This window comes from Manacus vitellinus, unplaced genomic scaffold (genome assembly GCF_001715985.3).
Source record: "Manacus vitellinus isolate BGI_N305 unplaced genomic scaffold, ASM171598v3 scaffold_9_pilon, whole genome shotgun sequence".
Taxonomy (NCBI): Eukaryota; Metazoa; Chordata; class Aves; order Passeriformes; family Pipridae; genus Manacus; species Manacus vitellinus.
In genome coordinates, this window is record NW_021940917.1 from 4,755,496 (window position 1) to 4,782,650 (window position 27,155).

Here is a 27,155-nt window from a genome sequence, read left to right on the forward strand (position 1 = left end):
TTGTTTGCTACCATTCTTATGGTATTGTTATTTCTAGCCCTGGGAAATTGTTTCCTTATCCTCCACAGTGGTTTTTTTTTTTTATATTGACAAACTAAAACAAAGCCTGTAGTAGACAATTTCATAAACAGTTAAGATTTAGGAATATGAAGGTATGGCTAGCTACTTTCTCTCATTATGTGTCATTCTTAACTACACTGAATATAAGAATTTCAATATTTTTGTATATACTAAGATTAAAAAAAAGCCCAAACCAAAATAAATCTGTGAAAATAGTCTGTTGGATACTACCAGTGTGATTTTCAGAGTATCTAAATATTTAACAATAGACATACCATGTGTTGTTGAATCATAATAATTAAAACTGGAGCTTTTGATGCTTATTGATGAGACATTTGGAAAAAGCGTGAATCTAAGAGAGACATGGTTGAAAGAAATATGTCTGAATTTATAACTTTGAAAAATGAATGACATGTATACTTGAATTTCTTTGTCAGAAGTTCTCTTTGTATGCTGTCATAATTGTAGGCTCTTAACCAGATTGAGAACGGGACAAGCTGCAGCATGTGTGGACCCAAGAAGGACAGAAGAAACTTTTTACAACAATGTATGCATCAAACAAGTCTTGAAGGAAAACCTGAAGAGTTAGCTTTTCAATGAAGTGTAAAAGTGAGCTTTTCCCTTTGCTGGTGAAACAAAAAGAAAGGTGGAAAATGTACTGAAATGAGCATTTTTATAGAAGAAGGGAAGCAAAAAGAAAATAAAGAAAAAATGTTGGTGATATTGTTAAACATAAGTGAAAAGAAGCACTGTATTTCTTGTGACAAAAATGTTTCACTTTCATTTATGGAGTTTCAACAAGTCAAATTTATGTAAACCTGTGACTGGTTGCTTTTAGAACAACAGAATTTGTTTTCTTCCTTAGAATCTTTCAGGAGATGAAGTTACCAAACGATTCTGTCTTATTTCTTAATACTAGTTGAATGTGTGTTCCTCGAAAGAACCATTTTCCTCCCTTGTTTAGCATGCTCTTAAATTTACTGAAAAAAAGCAAGTTTGTTCACTTTTTCATTTATCACTTTTATATTGTACTATCAGTCTCCCCATTCTTATAATATATTACATTTTGAAAGCATTTTATGAAGAAATAGGAAGTTTAAACAGAATTACTTCTTGCATTGTATATATTACATATATATATGTATATTACATATACATATATACACGCACATATATATTACGATCTTGTGCTATGAGCAGTAATCAGATTTACTGAAGAAGTCCTCATTACTATTAGTGTAGTAAAGAAATTATACATAAACCACAAGACAAAATCCTGGCTGTAGTCACTGTCTGCAAGCCATATGGCAAGGCTCTGGTTCCAATCCCTAATGGATGCCTTCTTTGACTTCAATAAAACTGCAGGGTGATGCAGCCTACACTCCCTACAGGTCATTTATTATCTAGCTTTGTGCCCTAAGAGTATCAGCCCTCTATTCATTCCTGCTCTTTCTTTTGCATAAGAGGATGGACTGAATAGTTTTGTTACTGTCCTCAAGGCACCCCATATTAGCTTAAAGCTTATGTACTGTTAATGTTCTGAAGTAAATGAATTCTCTGCTGTTTTGTGGTTTGATAACACAATGATGACTGTATACAGAGAGAATTCACAGCTGAATTGTGTATGTTAGGCAGTACTGAACCTTAAATCTCTTTATGGCGTGTTTGCCTCCTTCCCCTTTTCTTTCAGTGGAAATTTAATTCAAAAACACGTGACTTTGTTCTTTGCACATAAGGTACTGAGGACTTAATATTTTTCTTAGTAATTTTCTCTTTGTTCATCCTGATCTGACAATTCTGTAAAAGGCAGTTTCTTTTCAGGTCTGAATTTTATCATTCATAAAGAACAAACAAGCCCAGAATAAAACAAACCCATTTTGACTTCTGAAGTATAAAGCCAGGTTAACCTCTCATTATAGCTCAGAGAAACAGGCAAATAAATAAAAGGACACATGGAAAAATAAAAATTCTTTCTTCTGACTTCTGAGAAATCCACATCACACTTTGCTATTTATCCTCTCTTTCTGTAATTTTGAGAATAGTTCAGGCTAAGATGAGAACATACTGCTGTTAGTGGGGCAGGCAGGCATTTTGACCCTCTTGTCTCTGACACCTTTCCTTAATTTCAAACTGCCTTTGTAAAAACATCCTGAACTAACTAACTCTAACAAACACCCTTAAGTCTCTTCGTCAGCCAGAAGAGTGCTCTTTGGCAACCTTTCCATGTCTTTATCAAGTGGGTTGGCTTGTCTGCTGAGACTTGTTTAAAGCTGTCAAGTGCGTTTCTTCCACTTTCATTAGTGAGGCAGTTTGAAGCAGTTCTCCCCAGCGTAGACTTGACTGCAGCTAGCCACATCTTTGTTGCTGTTAAACTAGAAAATTGCTGTGTCCTGGAAAACGCTCAAGCACACTTTTGTTAGTGCAGGATCAAAGTAGAAGGATTCTGTCAGCTGATGATTTATAAAATCCAGCCAGCTCAGCTGGTGCTCATAAAGAAGAACAAGAGCATAAATGAAGCTCTCATTATCCCAGGTGATATCCTTGCTCATGTTATCCCAGGTGATATCCCAGAAACAGATAGAGAGCAAAAATGATTTTACACCCCTGAAACTTCTGCAGACATAGCAAATACCGTTTCCTGTCTTTGTAAGATCTATGTTGACTTGATAGCTGTGTCATAGAGAAGTCCTTTAATTCTTCAGATACAGGAAAATACATCAACGTCTAGATACTTATTTGCTTGCTCATGTTTCTGAAATACTTAAAAATACTGTGGTGCCTATATGTGGGTGTATTTCTAATCTTTGCCTTTTTTATCTAGCCATGGCTTCCATGAAATCAAGTACGGACAAACTTCCTTGCTCCAGCAACTCTTCATTTTGTCTTGGGTAGAGTAGTTTTGGGATATTCTTGCTTTAAAGGCAGGCAGAATATACAGGATTATGTCTCACTTGATTTCCTTGTAACATGCTAAAATGTTCATTTTTCATTTTAAGCTTCCTCAAACAGGGGTTTGTTTGTTTTGTTGGTTTTCTTTTTTAGTTAGAAAACTCTGGTTTTGTTAGGAATTATACTAGTGGACCTATGTGAAATTCTTCTTATCTAATTAATAAAGTAAAAATAATGCATGCCGTGTCATGAAAAAATGTATATATTGCTTATTTTAAGTCTTTACATGGATATACTTGATTAGTATAAAGTGAGACTTTCTGTAGAATTAGTTTTGGTTATAAATCAAGTAAAGTTTTCCCCAGCTTTTTCTTTGCTCTCTCAATCATGATTTTGAACTGAACTTAAAACTGTCTGACTAATCAATACAGACTAGTTAAATTCCTGTCTCACTTCTTGGAGTAGAAAGGTTAAGAGGACAGATGAAGCAAAGGCAAATGGTATCTTACTACCTGGAGATCCCACTACCAAAGATCTCCCACACCTAATATGCAATGAAATATCTGCTAATGTCCATATAGCGCCTGTGGCATTTAGCACTCTTGATTTTATGTTGTCTGGCTGTGGAACCTTATAAAGTGTAATGTTCTGTAACCTTTCAAAAACGTTCATAGGTGTGATGTCAATGTTTCCGAAGTACTCAGCTTTCATTATTGTAAGCCTGACTTTTGTTTACAGAAGCTCAGTCTGCAATTTACTGGCTTGCAGGAAAAAAAAAGGACAAAGGGGAAAAAAGATGGAATATTTTGCATCTTACCACTTTCTGTGTTTTCTCTTTAAAGTTGCATTCATCTTTGAAAAGTGAAATGACCTTTTTATGTACACTTATTTAAAATTCTTTGCTGCATCTTGAACCTTTGTGATTATTTATCTTATTTTAACATATATTAACTTTTTGACCCCTTCCTTTGGCTGTGATAATTACACAAAAACAATATCCCTTCTGCCCTTGTTTTTTGCTTAATTCAAACTTAAGATAATCTGTATCATTAATGATTAATCTTCTAGTAGAAAACTCTTATTGTATGATTTATAAGTTGGCAACTTGCCATTAACTATTTGTTCTTTATGTTTCTGCTATTCCTTTGGTAAAATATTTTTTATAGGTAGATTATTTTTTTTCCAGTTGTCCATTTGGAGAATTGAAGAGAGAGTTTTTTAAAAAAAAACCAATTTTTTTAATGTCTTTGGAATTTGTTAGTCTCATTAGTCTCTATTGCAGGTTTTGTCAAAGTCTGTTTTTCCACTGAATATTGAAATCAACACAGAAACAATACAATTCTCCTATTATCTCCAGTCTGGTTTTTGGAAGTACAGAGGCAGCTGAGAAACAGGAGTCATTTGCAATAGTTGTGGTATGCCTACACAGGAAAGAAATTGCTCTTTCTGTGAAAATGTAAATTTTTGTCTATTGTAGGAATCCTCTGAATCTACATGCAATGTCAGAAAGTTTTCAGTGGGGGAAAAAAGAACATTACTGGTCATAAGGATGACCATATGTTGATGGTGGTATGAAATTACTGATGTGCTGTTACTTCATCTGCATCCATGGCAAGGTAACCTCTTCTTTGAAAAAAAGTATGGACTGCAACTGTTGACATACTAAAAACTTTTAGTAAAAAGTCTGTGTTTATTAACTGATTCTTTTAATTAAAATTAATTGTTAAAATCCAATCGTTTTATTATTGAATTTTTTATATTGATAAAATGTTTAGCCATGGCAATTTTTCTTTGCCACTAAACATTATCTAGTTTTGATATGTTAAAGTATCTTCTTTTCTTTTAGTTTGCTTCTTTGATCTCTAACTTTCTTACCTTTTTCCTCTTTTACATGTAAAATCTTCCTTTCTTTCTCACAGGAAGGATGGTGATTTTGACCAGCAGCACAGCAGTGACATTCAGAAGAAAAGCCTGATTTTTATTTTGTTTGAGGTATGTTGGTGGACCATGTTTTAAAGAGTTTATAGCCCTACGGAAAAATAGGAAGATGGGCTTTTTTTCTTATATTATGGCCAACATCAGTGAATTTCCAGTGTGGTGTGCAAATCTGATAAACATATAAAAGGCAAATATTTTTGTTTCAGTTTTGTATGTAACTAAATGGAAAAAGAAAACTAAAGCCTGCAGGGATGGATCCTAAATTTACAGGGTAAGTCAAATTTATTGTGTTGGAAAAGACTTTATCCTTTTTTCTCCCCAGGAGGTTGAAAAAATAAGCTTCCTGGCAGGACTTGCTTTGCTTTATTGGTCTGAGAGCAACTGTTTTAGAGAAACAGAATATTTACTTGAGTGAATGCCATATTCATTTGACCATTGTCTAAATACTCATAATCTCTGTTTAAATTATAATTTGATAGTTCTAATCCATAGCCCTTTACACATGCAAATGTATTTGTTATTTAGTTTACTACATTTATTGAAATACAGAAGTTAACAACAAAGTTGTCATTATGGAAAATGCTAAAATGCAGCAAAATATAGGAAAGAGTTTTTTGTTGTTGTTGTTTATTTTTTTAAAAATTAAAATGAAAGGCTCTTAGAACTAGGAATTCTGAAGTGTCTGAATAAACATGACATTCGCATTTAAACAATGTTTTGCCAGACAGCTGTGATTGTAGTAAGACTGACTTCAAATAGTTTTAAATTTGACAAGAATTCTAATAAGTGGTCAAATGGACAAATAAAAGGTTCTGGAGGAACTGATTAGAATGAATTCAAGAACACTGTAATTCTTGTCCTTTGCTATTTGGATGAAATTAGTACCAAACACGAAACTCCCTCTCCTGCCCTTTCACCAGAACATGGGCATGAAAAAAAATCCCAGTTTCTTGCCAGGATTTTAATACCAAAGTTTAGCCACAAGAGAATTCCATCCTTTGCTGCATAAGTTAGAAATCTTTAAAGCTGCTGGCAGAAAAAAAGTTAAGACACCAAGGGAGATGAGTTCAAATGGCTTACCTATTTTCTTTCATCTGCTGAAAATAAGACGCAACAGCAATTGCTTTGGTTGTCTGCACAGTTAAGGAAAGATGTTCCATTCATAATAAAATTTCCTTTCTTACATAAAGAGCATGAAATCACCATTCTTATGGATTATAAGCATTGAATTATGCGTATTCGGGCTTTTTGTTTTCTTTCACATTATACCTCTAACAGGTTTTTTTTGTTATGGATGCTGATATGTGCACACATATACCCCATATCTCTAGATACACAGTAATATTGATAAAAAGTGTGTCTGACAGAAAAAGCTAAGGTTATGGAAGTAGTTTTCTTCAAAATGCAAGATTGACCAGATCACATGGGCTAAAAATATTTATTTAGGAAATACAAGAATTGCTATTTTAGAACAGCGAAAATATCCTCAAGATAAATAATTACATGAGGGGAGCTGCATTGTCATTGTATTTCTCCACTGATTTTATGCTTGGTAGGTTTGCAGAGGAAGAGACTCTATTTTTACTTCTACAGCATTTCTAATCTAATTTTACTGGGTCTCTAACCCCATTTCATTTGTAGTAAATATTGTTTTTCTTTCCTAAATTCTACTTTTCTCTAAATCATTTAAGGGAACTTAAGTGTTAAGGGAATTAATCTGAGCACATTTAAAGCTCAGTTGATCCTTGTAATTTTTGTTCAATTAAATAATGTGTAAATCACAATATTTTAAAGAAAATGCATAAAAGTGTTTTATGAGACAGTCAAAATATTTCTACTAACCCAGAGGACAAGCACCAAGTAATTATATTAATTTTAAAATTCTTTTGGGGACTTCACGCAAGCAGCTTTTCTGAGCTCCCAGCTGTAGCCACCAACTTCTGCTGAGACTGAAGTCTGCCTTGCCAACAGACACGTGCATTAAGCCCACCTGAAATCCTCCAGTGAAGGAAGCTGCGGGAACCAACAGGATCCCAGAAGGAGTAACATACTCCTTTGTGCCCTATTACATGGCAACTGGCCATTTGGTGAGCTGCTGTTATGTATCACCTCTGACTGCAGCACGTTGATACCTGCTGCTGAGGTTAGCTGTCAGATGTGGAGCTCTGGAAGGTATTCCATGGATCTTCAAGAGACAGTTAGTTATGCCTTCTCCTTTGTATGACAATAATGAATGGGCTTTGTCAGCAAGTCAGATAGCTCTAATTGTAACAGCTACAGCCATTTTGACAGCTTCAAACGCTTAATTGATTTTTTAAATAATTTTTTTTTAATTGGTATGTACAGAAAAAGAAAAAGCTGCTGGTAAAGTTATATGAGAACAGATGCTTTCCTTCTCTCTCTGAAATACTAGTGGAAGATAATAACAGACTTTTCATATCTTATGCAGTAATTTATTTTTATTCATTTGCTGTACCCAGAGTACTTCTTTCAGGCTCAAGTCGTACTTGGTTTTCCTGCCTGCAAAGAAGAACATTGGTAACTCCTGAATCACGGAACCACAGAAAGAGTAAGGCTGGAAGGGACCACAGTGGTTCAGCTGGTATGAACTGCCAAATTTGGTTGTCTGGTTGTTGACAGATTGCAAAGAGAGCTGCACTTTTAATTCAATTTGCAGCAGCTGCTATTGATTTATTGCCGGGCATTTTACTGATACGGTCTCATTTTTTCAGCATAGCTGACCTTTTCTAGTTTTACTGGTCATTCCTTTATGTATTAGTCCTTTTCCTGAAGGCAGTTTTTCATTTTCCACTGTTGGATTTCTGTGGTGGGAACTTGCTGAGGGGAAACAGAATTGTATTGTATAGCCTACCTGGCAGGTTTCCATGCTGAGAGTTAACACTCTCTTAGTGGCACTCATTTATATGAGCAACCACAAATAAGAGGTATAGATGAAAGAGAAATATCAAAAGCCAGGTTTTGCTTTGGGTTCAGATCTGAAAGTCCCAGACTATTCCTGAGTCTTGTGTGTTCTGCCTTTGAGTTTGTAACCACATCCTTCAAGTTCAGCGCCCTTCATGGCTGACTTCCACTAGAAACCCCTTTAAGTTCTGTCTCTGTGCTTAACATGTCTCACTACTGTGAAAAGTGATTTATTATTCAACAAATGTGTCCTTTTCTGTATTCAGTGACATATCTGCTGACTTCAGTTATAAAAGTAAGATATGCTGCATTTACTCCATCTAACAAGGCAATGTGAGCACAGCCAGGAGAAAATAAGGTGAATTCTAACCCATCTTGCACATCATCAACAATTTAGTGCAGTTGTTTCCAACAACTATCTACCAGGAAACGGGACACATTGTGAGGCACCATGGATAAGCACAAACCCACAGAACTGTAATGGCTACTTATCACCTGAAAAGGTAAAAATGTTCTGAGGAAGCAACAATAGGTAACTGCCATTGGCTGTTGTAACTGGAAAAACATGAGAATAGTCTGGAAATTTAGAAACTTACCTAAGAGCATAGAAGAAATCATTATCTATTGGATGTCCCAGGTTAAATTAACATCTATTGGACACTTTTAAGTGGTGGTATCTTATTCCCTCTCATTTCTCTATAACATAAAAATGCCCTAATTTTTATTCAAAATGGAACTTTTCTCCCTGAGAATTTTCCCTTGTGCACGTGGTTTTCCTATTATAAAGAGCTTGAGCTTTCTGCATGACCTCTCTTATGAGATTCTGAACAACTATTATGGGTGCCTGTCTGACTCCAAACTCACCTTGACTCAGATCACCTTGAAATGACACTTTGTTATTTATTTGTCCTCCTCTACATCTACTTCTGGGGTCAGTTATGTCTGTTCTTCCCTTTGAGAGGTTTTGGCCCTTATCTGGATTGTATTTACTGTGCTTTGTGCCATATATATACATATAAGTATTTTATTATGAGTATATTTGCTCTTACACTGTTGATACAACTTTTTAATGGTGCTAATTTTGTAGTAACCAGTACTGTTATAGTTGTGCTGGTTGATGCTACTATTGAGTGCTGGTATTATTGGTTGTCCCTGTATTATTGCATTCAGATAGTAATTACTAAAGGATCCCATTCAGATTTCAACCTTTCTAATTTTGTTTTGAATTCAGTTGAATAGAGGTCCTTTTCATATAATCTAAATTTAACTGTAATTCGGGCTAATCTAGAACCAGACTGAGACTTCATTATTTACCAAAGTTAGTGTTGTAAATGCTGGATTGGATTTTTGTTCTGTGTCTCAATAGAATATGCTAGATGGAAATACAAAGAATGTTAAAAATAGCATTTGGGTTGCAAGGAGGAAAACCTCATGTGTGCCATTTTGGAAAACATCCTCATTTCATATTCAGTTTTAATGCATTTTATTTTTGGAAGGAACAATATTTCAATTCAGTATATTGTGTATGGTGATGTATTACTATTGGTGATATAATAATATAAAGTGACTTTCAGTGAACAGTGAAAATTGAACCATGTGATAGGTAACCATAGAATCACAGAATCAACAAGTTTGGAAAAGACCTCTGAGATCATCAAGTCCAACCCTTCATCCAACACCCTCGTGGTTACTAGACCATGGCACTAAGTGCCACATCCAGTCTCATCTTAAAAACCTCCAGGGACAGTGAATCCATCACTTCCCTGGGCAGCTCATTCCAATGTCTGATTACTCTCTCTGTTAAAAAATTTCTTCCTAATATCCAACCTAAACCTCCCTTGGCACAGCTTAAGACCGTACCCTCTTGTCCTGCTGCTGGTTGCCTGGGAGAAGAGACCGATGCCCATCTGGCTACAACCTCCTTTCAGGTAGTGGTGGAGAGTGATGAGGTCTCCCCTCATCATGCATAGGATGCATATCCATGGTTACATGTTTCGGGTTACACATGTTCAAAGACAAACATTTGGAAAAAAATGTAGTGCTTTTAAACCTTCATTTATTGGAAGACACAGAGACTCCTTCCAGTACAAAAACATAAGGAGGTTTTGTGTACATGCTTTACAGTTCTCCCCACTGTTCTCAGAATTATCATCCACTGTATCTCTGGGAAAAATGCATCTCAGATTCATTTAGCACTCCTGTGTGGCTAATGAAACTATGAAATAAAAGATGTCTTTTCCTGCTTTGGCCTGCATAGTTAATATTCTCACATGTAAAGCTGATAATGCACCAACACTTTTGATTGGTCATTTATCTCTTGAAAAATGATGTTTCCGAGTAGCTGAAATGTTGTGGGAATTCAGGTCACATTTCCCAAATAGTCTGAATACAAGCAGATGACCAAACATAATGAACTATGAAGGCAAGTCAAAGGAATTGCAAAAACATTCTAGAACATATGGAATAAAATTACTAGCCTATTTCCATGGCAGGGTTTGTGATGGTGATGTGGTTTGAGCCCCAAAAGCCAATTTTTCAACCCCTCCCCAAATTCGCCCAAATGTGAGAGAAGTTTCACACAGTTACAAACTCAGCATGGGGAATTATATAAAAATTTATTGCTAACAGAATGAAAACTATGAAGTAATATATATACAACAATCCTAACTAATCTTCCTATGATAAAACAACGTATTTACACAGACCACCCCTCCCTCTGCCATAAAGTCCAGGAGGAAAAGAAGGAGTCCTTTACTCTCAAGGCCACAACTCTAATTCACAGTAGTTGGAAAATCTTTTCTCTTTCTCTCTTCTTCGGAGTGCAGGGGGGTCTATCCCCACTTCTCTCCCCTCAGCCATGATTACCGAGGGTCTTACCATGGACTTCGGGGGAACACTCATCTCACCATGTCTTCGCCAAGGGGTACAAAGAGTTAAAGCTTAAAGTCTTTATCCCTTGCTTCGTGGAGGTTCCTTCCTCGGGAGTTTTGGGGGGGTCCCTAAGTCTGAGGCCACCCCTCCTTTCCCAGGTCTCTCTCTCACTGACCTCATAGCTCTAATTCCAACTACACCAACAATCTTCTTTTCCAGTTCTGTGCAATATGTCATTTCTGCAGAGGCATATTAAGCTTTTAATTGGCTGACCACCAAAAATACCACCCCTGGAGCTACCCATCTTCCAGCTCCAGGGGGGAGCTTTCAAACCACAACAGATGATGAATCCATAGTAGACATAAGATTCCCAACATTTCTATCTGATTCAACACCTAAACCTGCCAACACATTTGTGGATCTTGTTTGTAGAGCCTTGCTCTAAACCTTTGTGTTGTACCAAAGCCCTACAGCCTGAAACAGAGCTTTAGGACAAAATCAATGAGAATCACTTTCTGTAGAGTTCCATATCTGTTTTCCTTTGAAGATTCTAAGTCTCATCTCTCACTGAATTTCAACACCCAAAGTCACTGCTAGTGATGAAAATTTTTGACTCCATGGACATCTACCTATTGCTTTGAAAAGGTTACTCTACAAAAGCAATTGCTTGTAATAGGTTGGTGTGTGGTACAGATTGCAAAAATGTTGGTAAAATACAATATTTGCATGCAGGTTAAAGCATTGACAGGAAGGCCAACAGAAAATACAAGGCTGAAGTTCGCTGTGCAAGTATAACAGGAGACAAGGATCTTGCAAGCATGACTTAGTGGTCCTGTGAAATGGTTTTGCTTCATGAAATTATGGTTTAGGCAAAGCATGAGAACTGAAATTATAGTGAAAAACCTACAGAAAGATTCTGTAAGATTTCTAAATGTCTTACTATGTAAACGTCCATTATATTCAGCAAGTTTATATGACAAAAAGACAGCATAAATAGCTGTGCAGTTTCCATAATCTTTTTATGCATCGTTGTATGAACACTGTCATAATTTTAAACTTTTTATATGACTTTCTGCCATGTATTTTTAAATTACTGACACTTATGAAATCAGAGCAGCTCTTACATCCAGTTGCTGGTCTAGATTGAAGCTTGTAGTGTAAGTCATGCAAATAAAATTTTGCATCGTCTAAAAATAGTTCATTACTAGTAATCAAAAACCTCAATGTTGTATATTTTCTCAGTCCTTGTGTCAAGAGCAATGGAGAGCAATTCACTCTGAGATTTATAGCCTGTGAAATTAAACATTTTTAAATCACTGTACGTATTTGCTCATATTTTGCAAAAAAAGAATTCGTTTTCTATTACATTTCTTGTAAGGACCTCTAAAGGCCAGGTATTGATGAACTGTGTTATGGTAATAATTCTTTTTCTTTCTTGGCATGTTTCATATTTTTTCAGAACAATTTGATTTTCTGTGAGAACATGAAATGTGGTATGAATATATTTGATTTATTTCCTCTTTAGCATTTCACTCACTAGCTTACGTTTATGATTGTGTTTCTTACAGTATATCAGCAAAAGATGACCTTCAAGTGTGAAACTTGGTTTCAGAAGACATTTGTAAAATTTTAGGATGTCATAATAGATACATTAAAGTAATAAGAAAATAAATATTTTGCTTATTTTGCATCATTGTTGACCATATTTCCTAGCTTGATCAACTTGCTTCATGGACATAATATGGACTGTAAAAAAATCTTCAGAATGACACAAAATACTGTTAAAACTGGAAATGTATTTGAGAACTGCAGGCTGCTATAGAATTATAGGACCTTGATAGTTTGACATGTGTGACCTAAAAAGAGAAGAAAGAGGAAGTGCTTATTCAGACTATTTAAGACTTCCTTTTCTTATGTGCTCTAGTTAAAGATTTTAGCAGTTGATGAAAAAAGTAATTTTAAAGGAGCCTTTACCCATTTAAAATTATAAAGGGTGCTAAAATTAAATGAAGGAAAATGAAGGTGTGAAGACTAACAAATACCTTTGAGAAAAGTACACAAACTGGGCAAAAAAGTAGGTAGTAACTAAATTATGTAGATTATACATCTAAATATCTGGATCTATCTCTGTATTTTTTCATCTAAAAAAGATAATTCTAGTACTTTCAAAATGAAAAATTTCTCTTTATTTTTCCCAAATATTTTTTTCTCATTGGTCTTGTTTTTTGTTTTGCATTTATGTTGGTAAAAAAATACATATTTTTACATTTTCTGCTGACAAACCAGCAAAAACATTCAGAAAAAATTAAAAACTTTCTCCTAACGTAGGTTGCCCACTGTTGCTTCATTGGATTAAGCTATGGAAGAATGTGATCCAAACTAAAAGAATTCGAGAAGTAACTTAAAGGAGAAGAAAGACATCTGAATCAGAAGGTGGAAAGGTATTTTTTACTTTGAGAGACTGACGTGCTTGTGCAACAAGCTACGTAATTTAAAATATAACCAACTGAAAGATGTATATTTTTTAGATCTTGATTTTAAAAAGTAAATAATCTCATTTTTCGATGCATTGTTCTAAGTCGCTTAGATTTACTTTTCAACTCTTGACTTCATCAGGTTTCTAGATTTAGGTGTTTTTTGTGCAGCTATGTAGGTTGGTGAGCTCACTGAACGAGGCTTTGTTTGGAAGCAGAACACAATGAAAAGGGTCTTATGAAGATATTAGCTGGAAGATAAGAATCCTCTTTGGGACTTCAGATTATGTGCATGCTTGAGACATCCTTGTTATGGCTTGTTATTGGAAAGGAGAAGAATAGATACTTTCCTTCAGAGCAATCTCTATGAAAAATGTTGAACAAATGCACTAGCCCACAAGTATCTAGTATGCTCTCAGTGCTAAAAGAATAAAATAATCAATTTTATATTCTAAAAACAATTAAGGCTTGTTATAGGCAAAGATATATGTAGGCAAAATAGCCTTTGATTTCATATTAAAAAAAATATTTGAGTAGTAAATATGGAGGATACAGAAAAGAGATGCCATCAGGTAAGATTAGGTTCATAGAGATCAGGTTTTTTAATAAATGTAAACACTGTAAGAACATTGTTTGTTTTAAAGATAGGCATGTTACTACGGTAACAACTTCATGATTCAACATTGCAGATGTTCTCTTCCTTGAACAGTCCCCGCAGTGAGTAAGCAGGACGCATGCATTTGCCATCATTTCAAAAACCAGTCTCTGCAAGGCATGAGATTTGCATACTAATCGATGTTAAGGAATTTCCTGATGATGAGTAGGTAATTTTTAAATAATTATTTTGCATTGATGTATTTTTGATTCTGTAATTTGTTAGTTTTGAAGAATTTAAAATACAATACCTTTTTTTTCTGATGAATGTTTATATAATTCCATTAACCTGGACATCTTGCAAGCCATAAATACATGTTGGCTTACTATATTGCTATATGTAGTGCCGTTAAGATTTGTTAAACAATTTGCCCGACTGGGAAAATTTGCTTCAGAAAAAGGGAAAACCCTTTCACACCAGTTCAAATTCCCATATACATTTAAAAGCCTTATCAGTAACTTAACTATAGTATTTTAATGTTTTTAAAGAAACTGGTAGAAATCTGTCTTTTAAATTTTTTTTGCCATATTCTTACAATAATGTTCTCTGGATGTGTTAAATTTTGATAACCTGACACTAAGATTAATGCTTATTTGTGGGAAAGTAATTATTTAATTTAAAACAGTTAATACACTGCACGACATTCTTTGGAAGTTGAATGGGTCCTGTTGTCTTGTGCCAAAGCCCTCTTAATACTGTGACAGTGTAGCAACTTTGCCTTCAGCTCTGAGCTATATATGATAAGAAAAGATTAGAATAATCCAACAGGTAGTCTGGGGTATAAAAATATCCCAGAATATGTGGCAGCAGTTGATAAAATTCTATTCAGCTTTAAAAGACAAATCATCTTTGAGAGGAGGAGGCTCGCAACTGGTTGTGTTTCCCTGAGGAGACAGTGTATGAAAAAGCATGTAAAAATAGTTATTATCTAAAGATTCTATACTGAATCATGGAAATATCATTATTATCATGACAAGTAAAGATGTCATGATGTAAGCCAACACTGGACTATGGTAACCTTTGAGAAATACCCATCCATTTCCTCCAAAAGCAACTGAGAAGCATACCAGACTTGCAATTTTTGATTGCACTGAAGAGTATCAAATTTGTTTCAAAATACTGTACCCCAACTTCAGTCCACAAAATGTGCATTCAATAATTTGTTCTGTGTGACCTGAGGCCAAGACTGCCTACATTAGATTAGCTATTAACAGCTTCAGACACCATATCAGACACTGATATATTATCTGTTTAATAACCTGAACTGATGAAAGTGAGTGCTACTATGATGAAAAGAATCCAGAAGACCGAAGAAATAACAACTCAAAAAGTTTGTTCTTTCTCGTCGCATCTTTATATATACAGTGTAGAAATTACGTATGTAGGGAATCTGGCAGTCAATTCAACATAGTTAGCCCCACACATATACAGCAGAAAAAGACAGCATTTGCTGAAATATTTTGATGAAGCATGTGTTTATGTAATTTTGTTTATTTTTTTCCTTTATCAGTAGTGTTTTGTGTTTTGCATGTTATCAATTTCCATGCCTTAACAGCTTTTCTATCATATGAATGATAGCTGTGAAGGGTGTATCACGAAATAAGCTGCTGTTTTCTTTTTGTTTATTTGCATAATTTACAATATGTGGCTATTGGGAACAGAAAATGATTGTATTAGTGAGAATATTTCCATAATTTTGGTGAGGATTACCTGCGACTCTTAGCCTGACACAAGAAGATAAAGTTAATGGCATAATTCAGAACTTTTGACGTAAAGACTATTTGCTAAAATACAACCATCCTGGAAAAAATTCCTGTCCAAGGTTGAACAAACTAAGTGTGATTTTTCTCTCAAGGGATTGCCTAAACAAAGATATGACCTCAATAAATACTAATTTTTATACTAAAATAGGAGAAAAGACTGAGAAAAGTATTCATATTCATATTCATATTTATAATATCAAGGCACTCCTGTGTTTCAACATGTTTCTTTTAGTGGCTTTATGAGACAAACAGGCCCTATTGTGTAAAATTAATATATACTCTATTCGGAAGACTTTCCTTCTTTTCACTAGTGGCAGCCACAATAAATTACAGTGCCTTCTGTCTATTTTTACTAACATTGCTAAATCAGCTTATCTCCTGGATAATGAAAATACAAGTTTAAAATACAGAAAGTATTTCTCCCGATTCCTTATATAACACAGGAGTATTAAGCCAGTGTGTTAAGCCAATATGAAGTGTATCATGTCAAAAACTGTGTGGCTATTGAAGTACTTGAATTAAAAATACATATAGTGTCCAGGGAACCAGTGATGAGGAAGCAAATTAAAAGGCCAATAATAATGGTAATCATGAACAGGTATTGACACAAATAAAAGATGCATAGAAACAGTTGACCGTTCTGATTCTAGTCCAAGTGTTATATGCCATGTAGGAACTTCGGGTATGTCATTGCATCTAACTCTTTTCAGAAGCCTGCAAATGTTAAAAGACATTATGTGATGGCCTACTGAAAGTTTAGAAAGGCAATACCTGATGCAAAGATATACTGCATAAAGCACCAACCAGAAATGTGTCATTTCAGGTCAGCTGACGAAATGAGAGCTGAGGGAGAACCAAGTGGGTAGAGGTTTAAATTTATTGTTGGTCCATGGAGTGGCAGGTTCTGAGCTGCGGAACTGAAAAATATTGCTACTGTGGGTACAATGAGTAGAAATCTATCATGACAAGTGTTTAATTAAAACATTCTAGATATTTTTGAAAGAGGTAATATTATAAGTGTGGAGAACTAAAAAAAATATCTCTGAATAATCTTGAAAACTGGCACAGATTGCCTGAAGAGGCTGTGAAGTCTCTATCCTTGGAGTTACTTAAAAGCTGGGTCTGGACAACTTGCTCTAAGTGATCCTGCCTGAGCAGACAAGTTGGACCACATGATCTCAGGAGGACCTTTCCAACCTCAACCATTATGTGATTTCAAGAATATAAATAAAAATTGCCACAAAAATATGAAGAGAAATTAATGAATATATAGATTGTGTGTGTTTTTTTTTTTTAAATAAGTCAAATAGACTTATAGTCCATTGTAACCTTAATATCCTCTTTATTTCTCTGTGGGTAGCTGACTCAATAATTAAAAAATTTTTGTGGTTATTTTTCAACTATTGTTCCTCAAGGACATTGTGTTTTTCTGACATGGATGGTTACAGATGGTCCCACAGCAAGACCACCACAGGACACAGCTGAGCTAATGTGTGAAAATACATTTTAAAAAATGGTGATAAAGACCAAGGGAAAGGAACAGCAAGATCCGAGAACAGGTCCACGATGGAGTAGTCACACCCAAGGGAAATGAAACCTGTGAAGGATTCATGCTGGAGCAGAGGAAACAAGAAGGAAGAAGCTGCAGGAAAGAATAGTGAGAAACGAGTGGCAGAGAGAACATGCTGTGCCCTGACCCCAACCTACTGCACTGCCTGTTGCCTCACCAAAGAGACTGAGCATAACCTGCAGCGATAAGGACAGGTGTGGAGACTGGGAATGGGGAAGGAAGATGCCTGAAGCACAGCTGAGACTAGGAAAGGTGAAGAAAAAATGTCTTCCTTAGATGTTTGTTTCTTTTTTGTTTCCCAGTACTCAATTCAGTAATTAATGTTTTATACTAAGTTAAATTCTCAATGTTGAGTCTGTTTTGCCTGTGATGGTAAAACCATGAGTTTTTTTGCTCTTGTTCTTCCTATTTTTGTCCATTCCTACTTGTGGGGAGTGAGTAAGAGGCTGTGTAGGCTGTGTGGGTGCTTGACTGCTAACTGGGGCCAGCCCACAACAATGTCATGGGTTGGCAGCCTTTTTATTTTTTTCCTGTGTTGCTAGTGGCTTAGTTTTGATGCAGAGGCAAAATTAAACTGCTCAACAGAAATTATTAACAAAATAAGAGAAAGTGAAATATTAAAAATCCCTAGGATACACTGTGAGAATAAATTTTCCAGGCATTCTGCAAGATCAGGATGCTGTGTTACGTTGACTTACAAAGGAAGAATCCCTTTATTTTTACTGATTGGAAGATCAGTCCATTGATAGCTGTTAAAGACAACATTACATGAGTATTGGCTCAGGAAGTCCAAAAACTTCAAAGCACCGAAGTCTGGGAGAAGTAAGCTTGTTCTATTCTGGTAACTGTCTTCATCCATCCGCTTTTTAAGAGAGAGGTTATGTGGGTCTTTACCCCAATCCAGTACAACTACTTTAACTTCCTTATCTAGTCCAAGAAAACAGTGTAGTTAATTTTCTGTCTTTACAGAAGCAGTATTGGATAAGGAAAATGGAATGTGTTAGATCATGAGTAACAGAATCAAAGAAGGAAAGTATAAAATCTCAGGTAAATATATTTCCTCCCTGCTTTCTAATGTTGCAATCCTTTTCCAGAGATTTTTTCATCTTTTCACTTTTTCATTGTTCCAATGAAAGTTAGCTTGGGCAGTGAAAAAATAGTATGCAGTGGTATTCTTGATTTCATTGCCTCTCTCAAGATAAAGGAGACTATTTACCTCTCTAGTCTGTACTATGGGCTGCTCAGGAATGTTTGCACTTAGGAGGGTCCTGGATCTGCTGAGCCAACCCTTGGCAATGTTGTGGGGAAAAGGGCTGAGATTTGACAGAGCATGTGAAGCTCTTTTTTTGTCCTCTTCCTCCCCCAGCCAATGACCGTGAAGCTGAGATAAACTCTTATGGAGGGAGGGGTAGGGAGATGCTTTTGAAGCAACAAAGGGCTGCTTTGGGTACCAACAGATTATCCAGAATACATGCTGAGGTGTGAATAGCACAGCATTTGCCTTTGTGTGACAACCATGAAACTGCCTCTTCCTACACATTGCAGTCCTTGTATAAGTATCCCAGAACAACAGGTACTTGAATTCATTCTGGACAAAATGAAAATTAAAATGTAGTTCAGCTTCTACTAAATACTTAGAAAAAGTTAATTTTTAAGTTCTATCAGAATGCTATGATTCAGAAGACAGCGCTCTTTATTTTAAGATCTTATTGTCTTAAATACTCTTCTCCATGCTTAATATTGATTTCACATAAATAACAGTATCAAAATCAACGTAAGTGTGATTTAAAAGAATTTTATTAACTTCATTGAGACATTGGGTTTAATTCTGTTCTTGGATGTTCTATTTCTTGATTCACAGCAGAGAAAACTTTTCCTGACCATGTATGCATCCTACTGTTAGAGCATTAAAAAAAAGTTGATGAAGTTTTGCATAATTTGCTAGGCAAGTAGAAATTCTAGAAGTTTGCTGCATTTGATGTTGTCTTCAGCATTATGTTAGCTTCTGAATGCATTGTAGTTGTCGGTATGTGGAAATATATTTGGTACAAAGCACAATACATTTTTGGCAGCTGGTATGTTCTCGGAAATGTCACACGATACAAACATGACTAGTAGATAACTGACTCATCGTTAGCTGACTATCTTGTTGACATGTTTTACTGGACCTGATTTATTTACTGGTTTTGAGAAGTCACATAAATTTCTTGAAATAGCTATTAGAGAATCATACAATGGTTTGGCTTGGAAGGGACCTTAAAGATCATCTAGTTCCAAAGCCCCTGCCATGGGCAGGGACATCACCCACTAGACCAGGTTACTCAACCTGGCCTTGAATACTGCCAGATTTGGGGCATCCATAATCTCTCTGGGCAATCTGTTTCAGTATCTCACCACCCTCACAGTAAAGAGTTTACTCCTAATTCTAATCTAAACCTACTCTCTTTTGATTTTTACTCATTTACTCCTTGTCCTATCCCTACAGTTCCTGATGCGTAGTCCCTCTCTAGCTTTCCTGTAGGCCCCTTCAGATCCTGGAAGGTTGAGGTATCCACCAACCTTCTCTTCTCCAGGATGAACAGCCCTGACTTTCTCAACCTGTCTTTGTAGAGGACATGCTTAAGTCCCCTTATCAACCTCATGGACCTCCTCTGGACTTGCTCCAACAGTTCCATTCATTTTAACTCTTTTGTCCGAAACTAAAGCAGATTAAAATCTTTAAAGAAGATCAACTGTGTTTTCATTACTACAGTGCTCTTAAGACACTATTGGAATTCTCAAAACTGGGAGCTGATAGTCTATTTTAACAACACTTTACAAGTGATCTTTAATTCATGATACAAACAGGCAAACTATAGGGTTTTTTTTAAGGAAGAGTAGCAGAGATGCTTTCTAGGGTGCTGTGTAATCCAGTAAACTCAGTCAGAGGGGTACCCTGTTTTAGTAAACATTGAAGGGGAAAAAAGGCTATTGCAACCTCTGCAGTCTGAAATGAATGGGTAGTAAGGAGATAGTCTGCTCTAAAGAAGTAGAAGTGTCGAGCTCTTCCATTCTAATTGAGTCTGAAATGGATAAGTCCACAGGACCACATATACAAAAAGAAAAATTTCATTACTAGATTCTCACTATTCACGTTATGGGTTTGTTTAACATCCCTCCTCCACAAAACGAAGGTCCACCTGTGGCTGGTGCTCAGCTGCCTTGAATGTGGGGGCTCCTAAAATATTCATGAGGCAGGACATTGAGAAATTGATGAGATAATATGAAGAATATAAGAAAGGGAGAAGATACTGGAAAACTGTATTCAGTTTTCACAGTTATATAGCAGCCTGGGGGCACAAGTCAACATTTTCAATGAATTCAAGACTACTGGATTGCTTTTTTTTCGGTACTTTTTCTGTGAGGAGTAGTCAGTCATCACTGACTAGAGCCATCATTGACATAGACTACCTGGCATTTTTTACAATCTGTACAGAATTCAGTCATGGAATAAGCACCAATAATGACCTACACATCTACCTCATCTATTATAGTGTTCAAGTTTGTCTCTACCTGTTTTTCTGCCTTTGTTAATGATCATCAGAGTAATGTTGCCTAATTAACTGAATTTATGGAATGGTGAGGACACAGTGGCCATACATGATGAAGGGAGGGGATAGTCAAGGAGCACCTTCTAGTTGGTAAGGTCAGCTCAGAGCTGACTGTTCCAAAAGAGGCCTTTGTAGAGTTCTGCAGCTCAGGAGGCAGAGTGAGGAAGTGATTCTGATGTAGAAGAGAGACTGCTATCTTGCTATGACCATAGTGTGTATGTAGCAGACTTGGAATCTGCCTGCAGCAATTGAAGTGTTTTGTTTCAGTTCATGAATTAGCTTTAATATTTTTCTACACGGTATGAGAAATTAACTGGAAGATGATTTCTATCTGCACTCATGGGTCTTAATGCCTCAGAAGTGAGATTAGAACTCTCTCTAGTTCTCTGCTAGATATTGTGAGCTCTGCCTGCTGTCACAGCTGTCATAGAAGAAACACTTTATTTTTCTTTGTGAATTTTTGGCTCAAAAATATACAGAGATTGAGCAAAGGAACTCTACAAAGACCCCTAGAACTTGCCAACCCACTACAGTCCTGGCAGAACCTAGCTTTTATTGTTTTATTATAGCAAAACTGCATCAGTTCCAAGTTACACATATGGAGAACTATGCCAGCTAAAACTTTTATCAATTACATCAATGCATTCATGTCAAGAAAATTAATTTCTCTCTAGTAAAGACATGAGATGAAGAAAAACTTTTATTTCTTGTTTACGTAACATTGTTTTCAATTAGCAGGGTCCAGATGTTCACATATTTTAAAAGCACCTTTTACACTCATTTGGGCTTCTTATTAGAAAACACCAGTGGATTATGTTCCAAAAACCTTTTTCTCCTTTCTGGAATTGAGGTTGGATTAACTGGCTTTACTCCTCACATTGCATGCTGAAAGACTTCTTTGTTCATATGTATTTAGTTTAGTACTATAAATTCTACTATTAAGCACATGTGAAGTTCATTGTGCATAATAAATTTATTAACTTGTAATTTTTAAATTTTAAATGAGAAAAATTATTTTCATATGTTTTTGTTATAAACTTCATAGTTCTCATCCTTCTGTGGCTGTCAGGAGTTCATCTCTTGAAGTAAACCCTTTAGAATTGGAATTGAAATGAGTGCTGAATCGGGAGGTTCCTGATTACCATTTAGATAAACATCTTCATGTTTCTAGGGAATAATTTTCCCTGCTGACTAGATTTTCACCAGAGATCTTTCACCAGAGCAGCACAGTGTCCAACTGGCCAAATTGCCTTCTTTTTATTTTCATGCATTAGGCTAGTTTTAGATTTTTTTTTTATTTAAGGATAATTTTTTTGGAAATGTATTTTTGCAGCATACTCTCAATTCAGGGTAGTTACATTCTCCAAAACACTGATTTTCCATGCGTGTAAATATCATTACCATGGATCATTAGTGAGTTTAACTTACTTGGACAAAATCTTACTGAGATGTAGTAAATTTTCATAAAACCCTATTAATTAGAATTAATTAGATTTTTAATTAGAATCTTAAAGACAATAATTATTTTGAGATGTGTAAGAATATATGTTATTTTTCAGACTTTTAAGTGTATTTTTGAAAACATGTATAACATTTCCTGGTTTCTTTTTATTCCATGAGAAAGGCAGTTTATTTAGGAAAGTACTAAACTTATTGTCTTTGCAGTCATGATACATTTTCAAAAATTTTAAATTGGACAGATTAAAAATGGAATACACACCCCTATGAGCTTGTTTCTTTTGTAGCTCATTGGGATATATCACTTTTGTTTCTGTGATGTAGGGTTAGGTGTACTTGGAAAAAGGCAATATTTAACTACAATAGTTGACCAGAAAATGAAACTTATCCCTATGTTAATACCCTAAGTTTGGGTTAAGAATACTTTTATGATTTCAGAGAGAAAAAACGTGACATAGTTCACACACTTTCTCAGAAAGATTGATTAGACACTGGAGTGGACTGTCCAGGAAGGTGGTGGAGTCACCATCCCTGGAAGTGTTTAAGGAAAGACTGGATGTGGCACTTAGTGCCATGGTCTAGTTGACATGGTGATGTTTGGCCATAGGTTGTGCTTGACCCTAGAGGTCTTTTCAACCTAATTCATTCCATGATTCTGTAATTCTCTGATTTTTGCTGTTTAGCTGAAAGTTGTACTGACTCTTATGTCAAGATTTTTTAAAGTTATGTGGGAAATAAGATCAATTTTAAGCATTCTTTTAAAATATAAGTTTTATTTTGTGTTTTACTGCATAATTGCTTAATTCATATCTAGTGGGTTTTTTTTCTTTTTGTTTGTTTGTTGGTTTTTTTGGGGATTTATTTGCAGGAAGGAGGTAATACTTGCTCTGCATTTGTACAAGAGAAAACAGGTAAAAATGGGATATTCTTTACTAAATCCTTATTCTTGGTCAATGTTTTTCTGAAATTGTTTGGGGAAGACAAATCTGATGGGACAAAATTATTGGCATTCACGAGGTGGTCAGAGAGGATTTTTAACCCAATGAAATGGGAATCAGCTCTTTGCACATTCAACCCAAGTGTTAAACCAAGCGAAAAGCCATTGTTTGATTTACCAAGGCATTTCTAATCCAGAGGGGAGTCACACAAGACGTTTGTATAACTAGGGGTAGAATTAGTCTAAAAATTTCCCATCCTGGTTGTTTCTTGTGAGGAAGTCAGGTACTGAATGTGGACTTTCAAGCTCTATTTAAGCATGCTTATGTTTATAGAGCACTAGAATCACACCTAAACTAGAGCAGCCAGCAGCTCTTGGATTTTTTTAATGTGACCAGGAATTTACCAGCACCTTTATGGCAGTATAGTGCAGTTTGATATGGAAAATGATAATATACAGGTACTGGAATGTTTCTTTTGCCAAGGTGTCACACAATAATTTGTCATATGCTATGGCTCTGAAGTTAGACAGCTCTTCTGTTATTAATTTGGTGTCAGTTATGCAGTAAAACCATGTTTTAACTGACAGTTTGAGTGGAAGAAACTGTAGAGATGTTCTCTTATGAAATGGCTGCCCTGAATTTTGTTATGTCACCAGAATTCTCTGGTGAAATGACAGCTTCTTCACCTGGAACATTGCTGATTAGCACAAAGCTGCACTAATTGCTCTGGCAGAATAAAGACGCAAAATGCAAAGCTAGAATTTCCTTTACAAGATTTCTTTTGGGATGGAAAATATTAGCAGCTTTTGATAACTCTGTGATAGGAAAGAATTTATAGTCAAGTATTGCACTAGAAAATGTCTGTGCTGGAAAGAGTTTTCTCTTAAAATCGGGTGTTAGGTGTTTGTGTGTGTGTGCATACACACACATATGTGTATGTGTATGCATTTATTCACAAAGATACAAAGAAAATGTGACCTCTGCATGTAAATAATTCTAGACACTAAATGTAGTAATTATTCTTGCCTTGGTTTTTAATTAATACTTTATCAATCCGTGTCCTAGTTTGCTGTCCCAGGTCATATTCTAAGTCAGAAAGTGTGGCTACCTTAGTGACCTGGGATCATAGATATTACTCTCTATAAAGCTGATATAACCAGTTGAATGTTACGTATTAGTGATGAAGAAATGTCCAATTTTTTTCTTATGGAAGCAATAGCTTTAAAAACGAGCAGGAATATATCCTCTGCCCCAAGGTTGAAATGAAACAGCCAATCACTGATTTTAGCCAAGGTGATACACTATTTACCTTGTACTGATAATGTATGCAAAGAGATACCTATTCTTGTCACTTTGCGTTATTAAAAGCTATTCTGATCAAGTCTCTGGTATTGCATTATTTATGATTTTATTTTCCATGGGAAATGAATAATAAGCCTAGCTCTGGTACTGTCTGAAGTAAGAGTTGTGCGGATGTGTACAGATATCCTTTAAATTTTAGTCAGAAACAAGATTACTGTTTTTTTTAAAAAATAACCTTTCCGTCTTTGCAGACTCTACTTACTGGAAAAAGTAAAATCCTTGCTAGAATAAAGTACATAAATAATAAAGTACATAAAGTAAGTTATTCTCTGCAGTAGGTATGTGTCCTCAGAATTGGTAGAGAGAGAACAACCAGATCACTGTCTGAAAATCTGGTACACTGAAATCTGGCATCTCAAACATGCCACTGGAATAAATGATTGATATATCTGTATGCACCCAGACTACTTATGTTTAAAAAAAAGTTAAACAGTGGGGGACTCAACTTGATTTTCTGTTATGTTGGAATTCATAAGGTCCTGTTTAGAGGGAGAGAAGATATAGTCCACTGATAGCCAGCTTTTGTTGCTGGCTTTTGTCGCTTTGGAACATGAAAATAGCCTGAAAATCCTTTTTTAAACTCTACATTTTCTGTTCAGCAATATCAGGAGACAGGGCTATAGCCCACATAGATAACACAGTATACCTGTTATGCCAGGTCTTCCTGTAAGTGTCACAGGAGGGCTTGAGTCTAGGTTCCTAGATTCAACAGCTTCAACAGAGTTTCACCCTTTTACACTAATTTCATTTTTGTGCAATATGTGCCTACCTGGTAAAATGTACACAGGTGTTGTCAATATTGCTGTAGACACAAAGTGGCAGATTGCCCCAATATTCTCAGAATTATTAATCAATTTTTCTGACCCATCTACTTACTGAACACTGACTTAAAAGAAGAATGAATGAAGAAGGTTGCAAAGTGCTACAAAAAGATGTATTTAAAAAGAGTTGTCAAATAGTGAAAGAGAGGCTGAGCCATTAATATCTCTCTTTGGGTGACCTTTTTTGGCCTTGTCTACTACTTGGACTTCAATTTCAGTGACTGAATTTTTATGCAATTTCTTTCCTCTACAGCTGGTCTGCCTGTGTACAACTGTTAAAATCAGATTAGCAGAGAACATATGTTATTTCCTTTTTGGTGTTAGAGATTTCTCAAATGGTCTGCTCTGTCCTTCTTTAATTTCCTTTACTCCTTATAAAATGAGCACCTTCTCAATTTGTTCTTGGTAATTTAACTTGAGCCAGTAACATAATTCGGAGCAGTTTCTTGCCTCGTTCTTCCTCTACAAGTAGAGCATTTAGAGATTTACTGTTCTGTTTTGTTCTGGTCATTCAGCTCCAGCGTGAAGGATCAAGTCTGCACTTGGGGAAGGAATCATCTACAAAGGGGACAAAGTGAGAAAAAAGGAGCTATTTCATCAAACTTAATTCATTTAAATTAAAGTAAGAGTCTAATATTCACAATGCTTCTGTTGGTTGGGACTCCCATATATACCATTTGCTTGTCCCCAAATTTAGGAGCTAAAGGACAAGACAAGGCAATCTTCAAATTCACAGCACAAGGGTGTTACAGTAAGTGTGCAAATCCAGGTATAGACCCTAAAAAAAGGATGTTGATAGTGAAGGTCAGTCACTGCAGTCTGTCAGCTTCTCAGGGGTTTTTTTTGCTGCTTAGTATGGTGTAATTATTACTGCACTGTCATAATCTCTGCCTGCTGCCAGTGTTGTCTTCCTCATATGCCTGTCAACAACTTGATGATGCATTGTCGGTGTTCATTAGCCCTTATACAATATTACTGACTACATCACACCAAAAATCTAACGTTCTTCAGTATGACATATTTAATTATGTCGTACTTCTGAAATTGCTGCAAAATCCCCTAGATTCCCCAGAAGTGTCGCTTTTGCACTGTCAAATTTCTGAGCAGTCTTACAGTCAGATTGAGTTTTAAGAACGGTTTACCCTTATGATTATCCATCATACCTGCATGTGATGGGAAGTGCAGTGATCAGTCTGGTAGGAATATGCTAGTAGAAGCTAGTGCACATGGGAATGAAGCCTCATTTCAGTGTGGTGACTGGGAGCTCAATGTGGCCCAAAAGCTGTGTATTGTGCAGTGCGGGTGGTTCAGGTTGCTGACAGCACACACTATTTTTAGTTTGGTGAGCTGATGTTTCACAGTATCTACTTCCTCTTTAGCAAAGAAATTTGACTCTGTGCAGGGTGACCAGTACTGCTCACAGGCACTTGCTGTGGCCTTGTGCACTCGTCTTGTTGGCACTGACAATGTGTACATGGAGCAGAGTCTGCAGCTGGATGTGGTGTCCTGCTTTCTCTCGCTGCACTGAGCAGCCTGCACATGTGTGGTAGCAATGCCTTCGGCTTATTTGTGTTTCATCCATTCCTCTTACAGTAATTCAGTTTCAAGTTGTGGCCTGCAGGTATTTACTACGTATTTCACCATGCTTGTTAATATTTACTGTTTTTTACATTCATGTATTGTGTTTGGTGAAACCTGTTTTCTTGCTTTAGGCATCTAGTGACAACAGTATGTGCTACATCATCAGTAGCTGCTCTCAGCCAGCTGTCAGCATTGTGCTTACAGTTTTAACAACTATGCTTATTAGGTTACTGGTGCTAGAATATGATGTAGCACTGGACAGG